The sequence below is a fragment of the Monodon monoceros genome, unplaced genomic scaffold (assembly GCF_005190385.1).
Source record: "Monodon monoceros isolate NGI ecotype Baffin Bay Population unplaced genomic scaffold, NGI_Narwhal_1 Super_Scaffold_15, whole genome shotgun sequence".
NCBI classification, from domain to species: domain Eukaryota; kingdom Metazoa; phylum Chordata; class Mammalia; order Artiodactyla; family Monodontidae; genus Monodon; species Monodon monoceros.
The window spans coordinates 61,884,487-61,896,989 of record NW_021703771.1 but is presented as its reverse complement, the minus strand read 5'-3'; positions in this window follow the sequence as shown (position 1 = coordinate 61,896,989).

The following is a 12,503-nucleotide window of genomic DNA, read 5'->3' as shown; positions in this document are numbered from 1 at the left end:
CTTGTTCTAGTCATTAATAGGACCCCAGGGTACCAAAGGCCTGTTCAACATGGGCTCTAATGTTTCTCAGCAGCTCTGTGAGGAGGCTTGTCCCTTGAAATATGTATTGCTTTTTGAGGGTTATTTCAAATGAAAAGTCTGTGTCCTTCTTTTATTCCTACAACCATATCATCATCAAGTTTTCTTCTCCTCCTTCTCTTCTTCCTCCTTTTTCTCTTCTCCCTCAAATTTTATTGAACTCCTTTATACCATGTAGTTAATAGTTATTGATTGTAGTTTGCACCAGTGTTCTATTTACTACATCCCTCCATTCTTATATCTTCTCACAAGTGAATATCTTGTTAAGACTTTCTGCAGGCTAACTAAAAACAATCTTTTTAATTAATGTAAATGTTCACCCTTATTTCAGGGAGAAAAATTTCATGACATATAGCACAACTCTAAACATTTTCAGAATTCACTGCAAAAGCGATGTTTAAAAATCCACAAAGAAAGTGAGTCTCACTATGGAGTAATTAAGATACAATATATTTCACCTCAAAAGAAAACCCAACCTTTTGCTCACTCAGGACTTAAAACTAAGGCTTACACATTTTAAGTGGTTTCTTCTGAGCTGGCCAGGGAATGATTTTATTAGGACATGAAAAGCCTCTTGCATTTAATTCTCACTAGCAGGTATCACCCCATCGGGGACCAGTAACTCAGACCAAAATGGGGCCCAATCAGCTCAGCAGGATGGCCTCAGAGCCTTCTCTGTTCTTAATGCTGCAGGTCTAAGAGATCTCCAAACCTAGAATCAAACCGGCAGGGATAAACATCCTGTAGGATACTGAGGCCATAGGAAGCCTGAAGCTACCTGTCGTGATTAAGAGTACAGGATTTGGAATTCTGACCCTTGTATTTGAATTCTAACTGTACCACTAACAAGCTGTCGACTAACTCCTCTGTTCCTGTATTCTCATTTGTAAAATGGGCATAAAAGTAATACCTACTTCCTAGGGTATTATTATTCCTAGGGTGAATAGGGACTAAATGACATGAGATGTGGAATGCATTAATAGTAGTGCTTGACATGAATATTACCCATTATTATTTTTGCTATTAATATTACTATTATTACGACAGCGAAAGGAAGATTAAAGCTGCGTGCCAGGCCTGCAGATACAGTATCTGAATTTGTGGGAGTATTTTGCAAGATTCATTAGCTTGGGCAAAGAGCACATACCTGATGGTTTTGCCTTGGGTTTTAAAAGAAAATATATCTTTTAACCTTTTTGTACTGTGACATATAATATACATGCAGAAACATAGGTAAAATATAAATTATAGTGTAAGGAATTATGTTAAATTTAACACCCATGTAGATCTCCCAGGTCAGAGAGGATATTATCCGAACCCCAGAAAACCTCTGCATGCCCTTTCCAAAACACAAATCCCTCCCTCCTCAAAAGTAGTCACTGTTTGTAATTGACTATAGTCATCTTTTTGGCTCTCTTTTATTCTTTAAACCTAAGCATACCTAAACACTGTAGTGCGGTCTTGCTGTCTTTTACAGCAAGTATAAATGGGATTGTACAGTGTGTATATTTCTTTTGATCAGCATTGCATTCGTAAGGTTCCACATTTTGTTTGTTTCTGTATTCCACTGGATGAATGTGCCACAACGTATGTACTGTTTCTGCTGTTGATGGACATTTGTATGGTTTCCACTCTGGACATTTGGGTATTAAAAATATTACTGTTATCCACACTCTTGAACAAGTGTCTTGGGGTTCACTCACACACATTTTATATGGAGTGGAATTGCTGGATTACAGAAATGCAAATATTCAAATTTAGTTGACAATGCCACGGTATTTTCTGAGATCAATGTACCATTTACACTCTAATCAACAGTGATGCGACCTCCTGTTGCTCCACATTCCCACCCCCAAATTGGTCTTGTTAGACTTTTTAATTTTAGTCATTCCCGTGGGTATAGAGTGCTATCTCATTTGCTGGATTATTAATGAGACTGAGCACTTCAATTTTTAGTGGCTCTTTCGATATGCATAGCTCTTGCCCATTTTTCTTTTGGGTTTCGTCTTTTTCCTACTGATTGGTAGGAGTTCTTACTGTAGTCTGCATGTGATTATTCTTAATAGAGTTTGCTGTAGATATTTTGTAAATAGACTATCATATAAAGGAAGTTCTCTCATACTACTAAGTCTACTGAAGCTTTTACCATGAATAGATGGTACATAATAAGGGTGGTGATAAAGAATTAAAAAGCAAAAAAAATGCGTAACAAACAGCCCTGTTATATCTCCAAATGTCCAGAAGGTGGAGGAAGAGAGCCACTAAAAAGACTTCAGCCTAGGATTTCCTGCCTTCCAACACTTATTACCAGTTTGAATTGTGCAGAGAAGTTGGCCTATTTAGCTATTTTATCCTCATTCACTTACTTGTAGCATTCCCAGGCAGAAATAATCTTCACTAATGCAGCGTTATGTAAGGGAGCTGCTTTCCTGGTTTGATCTCTCTGGGCTTCAATACTCAGGGTGCACTCAATCCATGTAAATATAAAAATACCTTAAGGGGCTCTTTTGCTTTGGAATAATGACAATAGGATTCATTTGAAATGACTGAACTCACATGCTAGAATGAGTAAACAGATGTAAGTAAGTATTGGTATATTGCTACACACTTAGTCTGCTCAGCCTGCCATAAAAACATGCCATCGGCGGGATGGCTTGATCAACAGAAAATTTATTTTCTTACAGTTCTGGAGGCTGAGCAGTTTAAGATCAGTGTGGCTGGTGTGAGAGCTCTCTTCCCAGCTTGCAGACAGCCACCTTCTTACTGTGTCCTCACACAGCAAAAAAGAAGAGCGCTCTCTAGTGTCTCTTCTCATAAGGACACTAATCCCATCACAAGCCTCATTCTCATCACCTCGTCTAACCCTCATCTCCCCAAATTCCCATCTTCAAATACAATCACATTGAGGGTTAGAGCTTCAACATGTGAATCTGAAGGGGACACAAACATTTAGTCCGTGACAACTAACTGCAAAGGATCTCAGGAAGGAGGTGGTAAAAGCTCTCAGCCCAAATGAAGAGAATTGACGCATTTCTGATCAAGTCTCCATTCTTTTCTTCACTGATCCTCCACTGTGTATCTGAGCCTATTTTTGTCCTGTTCCATCTGTCCCGAAACTGGAGAACTCCTTTATCAAGGCCCTTCTTGCTCAAAATCTGTTATCTTCCTTCTGCCTACTCTCGAACTTCCCTTTAAAACAGTATTTTAGTCACACAATGACTAAGTGGGCTTATTTAGTCACTAAACCGCAAAATCCAAGCCACCTACTTTTCTCAGTGTTCTGGGACAATAAACTTTTACAGCTTTTTTGTTTTGTTTTACTTGTCTTTTTTAGCTGAAGTACAGTGATTTACAATATGGTTTGTTTCAGGTATACAGCAAAGTGGTTCACTTATATATGTTTTTTCAGATATTTTCCATTATAGGCTATTACAAGATATTGAATATAGTTCCCTGAACTATACAGTAAATCCTTGTTGCTCATCTATTTTATTTGTAGTGTGTATCTGTTAATTCCATACTCTTAGTTTTTCCCTCCCCACATCCCTTTCCCCTTAGAAAACAAACTTATGGTTACCAATGTCTGTTTTGTGAGTAATTTCATTCGTATTATTTTTTAGATTTCCTATATAAGTGATATCATTTGTCTTTCTGGCATACTGCACTTAGTATGATATTCTCTAGGTCTATCCATGTTTCTGCAAATGGCGTTTCATTCTTTTTTATAGCTGAGTAATATTCCATTATATTCCATTTTCTTTATCCATTCATCTGTTAACGGACACTTAGGTTGCTTCCGTGTCTTGGCTATTGAAAATAGTGCTTCTGTGAACTCTGGGGTGCATGTAACTTTTTGAATTAGAGTTTGTCTTTTCTGGACATATGCCTAGGAGTGGGATTGCTGGATCATATGGTAGCTCTATTTGTAAGGAACCCCCATACTCTTCCATAGTGGCTGCACCAATTTACATTCCCACCAACAGCGTAGGAGGGTTCCCTTTTCTCCACACCCTCTCCAGCATTTATTATTTGAGCCTTTTTGATGATGGCCATTCTGACCAGTATGAGGCAATAGCTCATTGTGATTCTGATTTGCATTTCCCTAATAATTAAGGATGTTGCGCATCTTTTCGTATGCCCATTGGCCATCTGTATGTCTTTGGAGAAATGTCTGTTTAGGTCTTCTTCCCACTTTTTGACTGGGTTGTTTTTGTTATTGAGTTGTATGGGCTGTTAGTATATTTTGGAATTAACCCCTTGTCAGTTGCATCATTTGCAAATATTTTCTCCCATTCCGTAGGTTGTCTTTTCATTCAAGGATACCCATTCTCACCACTTCTTTTCAACACAGTATTGGAAGTCCTAGCCACAGCAATCAGACAAAAAGAAATTAAAAGGTATCCAAATTGGAAGGAAGAGGTAAGACTATTATATACAGATGACATGACATGATATTCTATGTAGAAAACCCTAAAGACTCTACACAAAACTATTAGAACTAATAATGAATTCAGCAAGGTAGTAGGGTACAAAACATACAGAGATCTGTTGTGTTTCTTTACACTAACAATGAAATATCAGAAAAACTTTTAAAAATCCCATTTAAAATGGCATTGAGACAAAGTCTCAGAGTAAACCTAATGAAGGAGGTGAAAGACCTATACTCTGAGAACTATAAAACATTAATAAAGGAATTGAAAGACGATTTGATGAAATGGAAAGCTATCCCACGCTCTTGGATTGGAAGAATATTGTTAAAATGGCCATAGTACCCAAAGAAATCTACAGATTTAATGCTATCCATATCCAGTTACTCATGACATTTTTCACAGAACTAGAATCCTAAAAATTTATAAGGAACCACAAAAGACCCCAAATGGCCAAAGCAATCCTGAAGAAAAAAGAACAAAGCTGGGGGCATAACCTCCCAGACTTCAGAGAATACCACAAAGACATATGGATCAATGGAACAGAATAGAGCCCAGAAATAAACCCACACCCCCATACGCAATGTAGAAAAGAGTCTCTTCAGCACGTGGTGTTGGGAAAGCTGGACAGCCTCATCCAAGTGAATGAAATTAGAACACTTCCTAACACCATATACAAAAATAAACTCAAAATGGTTTAGAGACCTAAATATAAGACATGACACCATAAAACCTCTAGAACATAAGCAAAACATTCTGATATAAATCGTAGCAATATTTCCTTACATCAGTCTCCCAAGGCAAAAGAAACAAGAGCAAAAACAAATGGGACCTAATCAAACTTAAAAGCTATTGTACAGCAAAGGAAACCATGAACAAAATGAAGAGGCAGCCTGTGGGGTGGGAGAAAATATTTACAGCTTTTGCTATGGCTAATTTTTTCTTTAAGTTTTTCACTGGACCTTAACGTTCATACAATTATACTCACTGGTCATGACTCACTCTTATCACTGACCCATGAAAAGCTGCCGTTTCTGGAAAGGAGCTGTCCTCTCTGGCCCTCCCTCTTTTCTCTTTCCCTTCCCTATTCTTTCTACGAATTTTGTTCTTTCTGCTCTCTCTCCTCCCGAAAAGTAAATATTTATTTTGGATGGTAACAATCTTTTCCAGATTATGTCCAACTGGGAAAACTGCCACCTCTTTTTTCTTTTTTTTAATTTTTATTGGAGTACAGTTGCTTCACAATGTTGTGTTAGTTTCTACTGTATAGCAAAGTGAATCAGCCACGTGTATATACACATCCCCTCTTTTTTGGATTTCCCCCCGATCTAGGTCACCACAGAGCACTGAGTAGAGTTCCCTGTGCTACACAGTATATTCTCGCCAGTCATCTATTTTATACATGGTATCAATAGTGTATATATGTCAATCCCAATCTCCCAATTCTCCCACGCCCCCCATTCCCCCGGTATCCATACATCTGTTCTCTACATCTGCGTCTCTGTTTCTGCTTTGTAAATAAGATTGTCTATACCAATTTTCTCAGATTCCACATATATGCGTTTATACGATATTTGTTTCTCTCTGACATATTTCATTCTGTATGACAGTCTCCAGGTGTATCCACGTCTCTACAAATGACCCAGTTTCGTTCCTTTTTGTGGCTGAGCAACATTCCATTGTATCTATGTACCGCATCTTCCCCAACCATTCCTCTGTTGACGGGCATTTAGGTTGCCCACATGTCCTGGCTACTGTAAATAGTGCTGCAATGAACATTGGGGTGCATGTGTCTTTGAATTATGGTTTTCTCTGCAATGAGATATCATCTCACAACAGTCAGAATGGCCATCATCACAAAATCTACAAACAATAAATGCTGGAGAGGGTGTGGAGAAAAGGGAACCCTCTTGCACTGTTGGTGGGAATGTAAACTGATACAGCCACTATGGAGAACAGTATGGAGGTTCCTTAAAAAACTAAAAGTAGAACTACCATGTGACCCAGCAATCCCACTACTGCCACCTCCTCTAAACCCTGCAGATTCTCTAAAATTAGCAAGGCAGGGAGAATCTCCACCTGGGAAGGGAAGGTAGGTTTCCTGGAAGACACTTGGCTTTGTTTCACCTCCTCCTCATGGGGTCTCTGTGGAATCGCCAATGCCACTTCCCCACGGAAGCCAGAGACTTGATTCACCTATTGACCGTGAACCAGCCCTTTAACCTTTGCTATTTTGACTAAACACTTAAAAGTAATTAGTGTAATTAGTAAAAAGCCAACACTTTTTTGGCTACTCCTACAATTTATAATAATGGTAATAATAATGGTGGTGGTGTAGTAGTAAACATATTGAGGAGTTATTCTGTGCCAAATAATATACTGTTTTACATGTATTATCTCATTTGTATATATGTATGAATTCAGAATTTTGGAGGTTTTTATCAAGGTGATGAATTGCACATATTATATAGTATGGAACACAATTAGTAGGGTCTGTTAACAACTTGCAATCAAATACATTTATATGTCTGCAGAGAAATGTGTGAGTATGGTAAAATACATAGAGGCTACATAAATTGCCTCAACACATTTCAGATTCAGTTTGTGGCCACATTAAATTCAGGTTAGGTTGGGTTTTGGCACCAAAAGATTTAGAGAGAAATTTGTGGCTTTTAGAGAATTTTGGATTTTGGAACTACAGATAAGGAATTGTGAACCTTATAAATATTTCAGAAGATAAAAGACAACAAAAGATTAGTAATGATCAGGAAGTAATAATAATAATCAAGGGTTTTTTTCTGCCACATCTGTATCTAGTTATTTAGCACTATTTGTTTAAAGACTTCTCTCATTTAATGTTGGTGACTATTGATAATCAATTGACCATATATATATAGGTCCATTTCTAGGCTGTCTGTGCTATTCCATTTATCTATTTAAATATCTTCACGCCAATGCCACACTATAGTTACTGTGGTTTGCAGTGAAACCTGAAATCAGGTAATGTAAAGCCCACCATATTTGTTTCTTTGTCTTGACTCTTCCAGGTTCACTGCATTTTCATACAAATGTTATAATCAACTTGACCGTTTCCACAGTGACCCTTCCACAATAAAGTCTGTTAGCTATTTGTAGATGATATGATGATGTACCTGGAAAACCCTAGACAATCAATGATACAACTAACTCAGTAGCAGGTTATAAAGTGAACATGTGGAAGTCATTAGCCTTCATATATACAAACAGTAAACAACTAGACATGACAGAAAATCCTAGTAGCAAGAAAGATAAAATATTAGAAATACATTTAATCAAAAATGTACAAATTTATGAGGAAAACTTTAAACTCTGAAGAAACAAAATTAATTTTGATTAAAGGCTATCTCTCATATTTGGATAGGATCACTCCCCATCATAAAGATGTCAGTTCTCCCTAAGTTTATTCATAGATTTAATTCAGCCCTCCCCACAAATTCTAGCTTTTTTGTGAAGCTAGACAAGTTGATACATGTTGTTCCATATGAAGTTAACAGAAATACTAAGAAAGTTTATGAGGACTAGCCCACTAGCCCTCCCATACTAAAAATATACTGTAAAGTCTGTAATTAAAACTGTGGTAATAGCACATGAATATACAGGTATACCAGTGGAACAGAACAGAAAGTCTAGAAGTTGATCCAAGCTCATATGAAATCTTTAAGGTGGTATTTCAAGTCACTGAGACCAAGAAGGAATTTTAGTAAATGGTGCCAGAACTGGTTGGCTGTTTGGAAAAAGTTATATGTGGTGTGAAGCATAAATCTAAGAATAAATTCCAAGTGGACCAGTGATTTGAATGTAAAAAACGAAACCACACAAGGACTGGAGGAAAACTTGAGTGAATTCATCTTTATCTTGAATGAGAAGAAAGGCTTTTCAACTATGACTAAAAGTCCAGATGCAGCAAGAGAAGAATGGACACATTTGATTACACAATGTTTTCAGGGCAAAAATACCATAAACCAAGTCAAAGTCAGGCTGACAAGTTGCAAAATATATCATAGTTAAAGGTCAATATGTTTACTATATTAAAAACATAAAAGTGAAGGGGAAAAGGCACGGACAAAGCATATGAACAATTCATCCAAAAATAAAATAAGGACCCTTATATATGTAAAACAGTGTTTGACCTTGCTCATAAGAAATCAAATTAAAACTACGTTGAGATACTGTTTCTCACTGATCAGATTGGAGAAAGTATAACATACTCTTTTGGCAAAGCTGTGGGGAAATAGGCACTCTTACATTGCCTGTGGGATTTCAAATTTGCACAATTCTCTTAAAGGGCATTTTGGCAATATTTAATAAAACTACAATTGCATTTACTTTTTGACTAAGCATTTATCTTTTTCCCTCTGGTTTCAATGTTATTTATTTATTTATTTATTTTATTTATTTATTTCTGGCTGCGTTGGGTCTTCATTGCTGCTCACGGGCTTTCTCTAGTTGCGGCAAGTGGGGGCTGCTCTTCGTTGCGGTGCGCGGGCTTCTCATTGCAGTGGCTTCTCTTGTTGTGGAGCACGGGCTCTAGGCACGCAGGCTTCAGTGGTTGCAGCACACGGGCTCAGTAGTTGTGGCACATGGACTTAGTTTCTCTGCGGCATGTGGGATCTTCCCGGACCAGGGATCAAACCCGTCTCCCCTGCACTGGCAGGCGGATTCTCAACCACTGCGCCACCAGGGAAGCCCATCAATGGTTTTTGATGAGAAGTTAGCTGTCATTTATATAATTGTTCCCCTTTAGGTAGAGTATTTTCCTCTGATTGCTTTCAAGGTTTCCCTTTATTTTTGTTTTTTTAGCAGTTTGACGATGATATGTCTCGGTGTGGTTTTCTTTGTGTTTATAGTTCTTGAATCTTTGTCTTTGTGTGTACCTGAGTTTCTTTGATCTGTGGACTGATTATTTTATCAATTTTAAAAAATACAAATACTTATTTTACCCAATTCTGTCTCTTCTTTTTCTGGGACCACAATTACCAGTAAGTTAGGCCATTTGACAATGACTCACAGATGAATGCTCTATTCCTTTTTATCTTTCATTCTGTTTGTGTTTTACTATAATTTCTATTGACCTGTCAACTTTACCGATTCATTCCTTAGCTGCGTTCAGTCTCCTGATAAGTCTACAAAAGTATTCTTCATCTCTGAGACTCTTTTTTATTTCTAGCATTTTCCTTTGGCTCTTTGTTGGTTTCCAGGTTGCTGCTAAAATGCACCATCTGTTTACTCATGTTGTCCACCTATCCAACTAGGCCCATTAACATATTTATCAATTTTTTTTGGAAGAGTCCCTAACTGGTCATTTCAACAGCTCAGTCATAGCTGGGTTTGATTTTATTGACATTTCCTCTCTTGAAAATGCCATGCTTTCTTGCTTTCTTGCATGCCTCATAATGTTGGTGGAATGCAGTATATAGCATGTTTAAAAATTGAAGAGGCTGAAATAAACTTTATATCCAAAAAGGGGCACATCTTTTTCCACCAGGATGTTAGTGTGAGAGGCTGAGTCAATCTAGTCTATAGTTGAGCTGGGCCTGGACTTTATGGTTATTTTAGTTAGATTCAGCTCACCACAGATTAAGTTATTCGAGGTTTTTATCAAAACATCTTCTGACATACTTGGGATCTGTATGCCTGAAGAGCTTTTTTTAGTTCTTCCGTCCTGCTCTTCTTCTGCGGCAGGCCCCACGTTGTACCTCGGTGGGAGGGGGTCTCTACATAGCTGAAAACTATGATAAGAATCACAAGGCTGAGCGTGCCTGTGGGTTTATGTTATTCTCTGGTTTTGCCCTCAGATTTCCACAGGCCCCAGGGACGTGTGCCTCAGCCAGTGTATCCTTCAGTTCTGTTTTGTCCCCAGTCCCTCATGAGTACTGCATGAAATCCCATTGAAGAGAGTTATGTCTCCCAGGGGTATAAAGAGGCCATGTCACCCACAGGTAAATTTCATTATAAGTTCAGCTGTTTTCTCCTTCCCTGCATCTGTGGAAGCTTCCTCCTTCCTGTCCAGTTCACGGCCCTGCCAAAGATGAAGGCAGTAGTTAGGACTTTCCTCTCCTAGGAGGGACGTTCACTTTTTGGATTTGAATTCATTAGGTTTGCAACCTTAGCTCTGGTGGGCTTTAAATGTTTTGTAGTTTATCCGTCTTCTAATCAGTAGGATGGGAGCAATGTAATTATAGTTCTCTTGTTTGTTCTTTTTTAATTTTTTTTGCATAATAAACACTCAACAAATGCCATTTCTTTATTATTAATACCATTATTACAAAGTGTTTTGGACACACAGCAGCAGCAGCACTATCACCACTATGATTATAACCAACAAGTCCAAATTCACACGTCATCAACCTCATAAGTCTGCATGGCAAAGTTTAACTTCAGAATTACATGATGATGGGCTTCCCTGGTGGCGCACTGGTTAAGAATCCGCTTGCCAATGCAAGGGACATGGGTTCGAGCCCTGGTCTGGGAAGATCCCACATGCTGCGGAGCAACTAAGCCCGTGCGCCACAACTACTGAACCTGCGCTCTAGAGCCTATGAACCACAACTACCGAAGCCCATGCACCTAGAGCCCATGCTCTGCAACAAGTGAGACCAACGCAATGAGAAGCCCGCGCACCGCAAAGAAGAGCAGCCCCTGCTCGCCGCAACTAGAGAAAGCGAGAAAGCCTGTGTGAAGCAACGAAGACCCAACGCAGCCAAAAATAAATAAAATAAAATAAATTTATTAAAAAAAATTACACGATGAAAAAATAAATCTCTTATTTTTAAACCGCAAAATCTCTTTAGTAAATATAACAACAAAAACAACAGCAATAATAAAAAGTAGATATACAGATAAATAGAAAGAATGAATGGTAAAGGAGATAAAGTGGAAAAGATCATTAAAGTTAATATCAGCTAAATTAAAGTTAAAGCTAGCTAAAGAACCAAAAAACAAAAAGCATGCTATAAGTATATAATTTCTAAAATAGCCAGGTAGTTATTTCAGTTCCATCATTATACTATTGGAATAAACAAAAGAATTATTGATTGATTTCTCTTAATTTCAAACAGTTGATCCTAAAATCCTATACATTGTATATATGAAGATAATATTAATACTGCATCAACCAAGTAATTTGGGAAATTACAGGTTACCTACATAATAAATTACTCCTGAAATATTTGGAAATACCTTTGAGCTAGACCAAAGATATAAAACCAATGGAGGTGAGGCTTTATACATTCCAAGCACTGAATTCTAAGGTAGGAGATCTCTCTTAATTTGAGACGACTCAATATGATAGAAAAGTGGATGAACACTTTTTAGCTTTGATTTGTGATCTGGAACAAGTCACTTAAAGTTTCCAGGGCTTAGTTTTTCTATAAGCAAGATGATGGCTCTGGAACAAGTTATCTTTAGAGTCCTTACCACCTTTTATTTATTTACTTATTTATTTTTAACATCTTTATTGGAGTATAATTGCTTTACAATGCTGTGTTAGTTTCTGCTTTATAGCAAAGTGAATCAGCTGTACATATACACATATCCCCATATCTCCTCCCTCTTGCGTCTCCCTCCCACCATCCCTATCCCACCCCTTTAGGTGGTCACAAAGCACCGAGCTGATCTCCCTGTGTTATGCAGCTTCTTTCCGCTAGCTATCTATTTTACATTTGATGGTGTATATAGGTCCATGCCACTCTCTCACTTCGTCCCAGCTTACCCTTCCCCCTCCCCGTGTCCTCAAGTCCATTCTCTACGTCTGCATCTTTATTCCTGTCCTGCCCCTACGTTCATCAGAACTTTTTTTTTTTTCAGATTCCATATATATGTGTTAGCATACAGTATTTGCTTTTCTCTTTCTGACTTACTTCACTCTGTATGACAGTCTCTAGGTCCATCTACCTCACTACAAATAACTCAATTTCATTTCTTTTTATGGCTGAGTAATATTCCACTGTATATATGTGC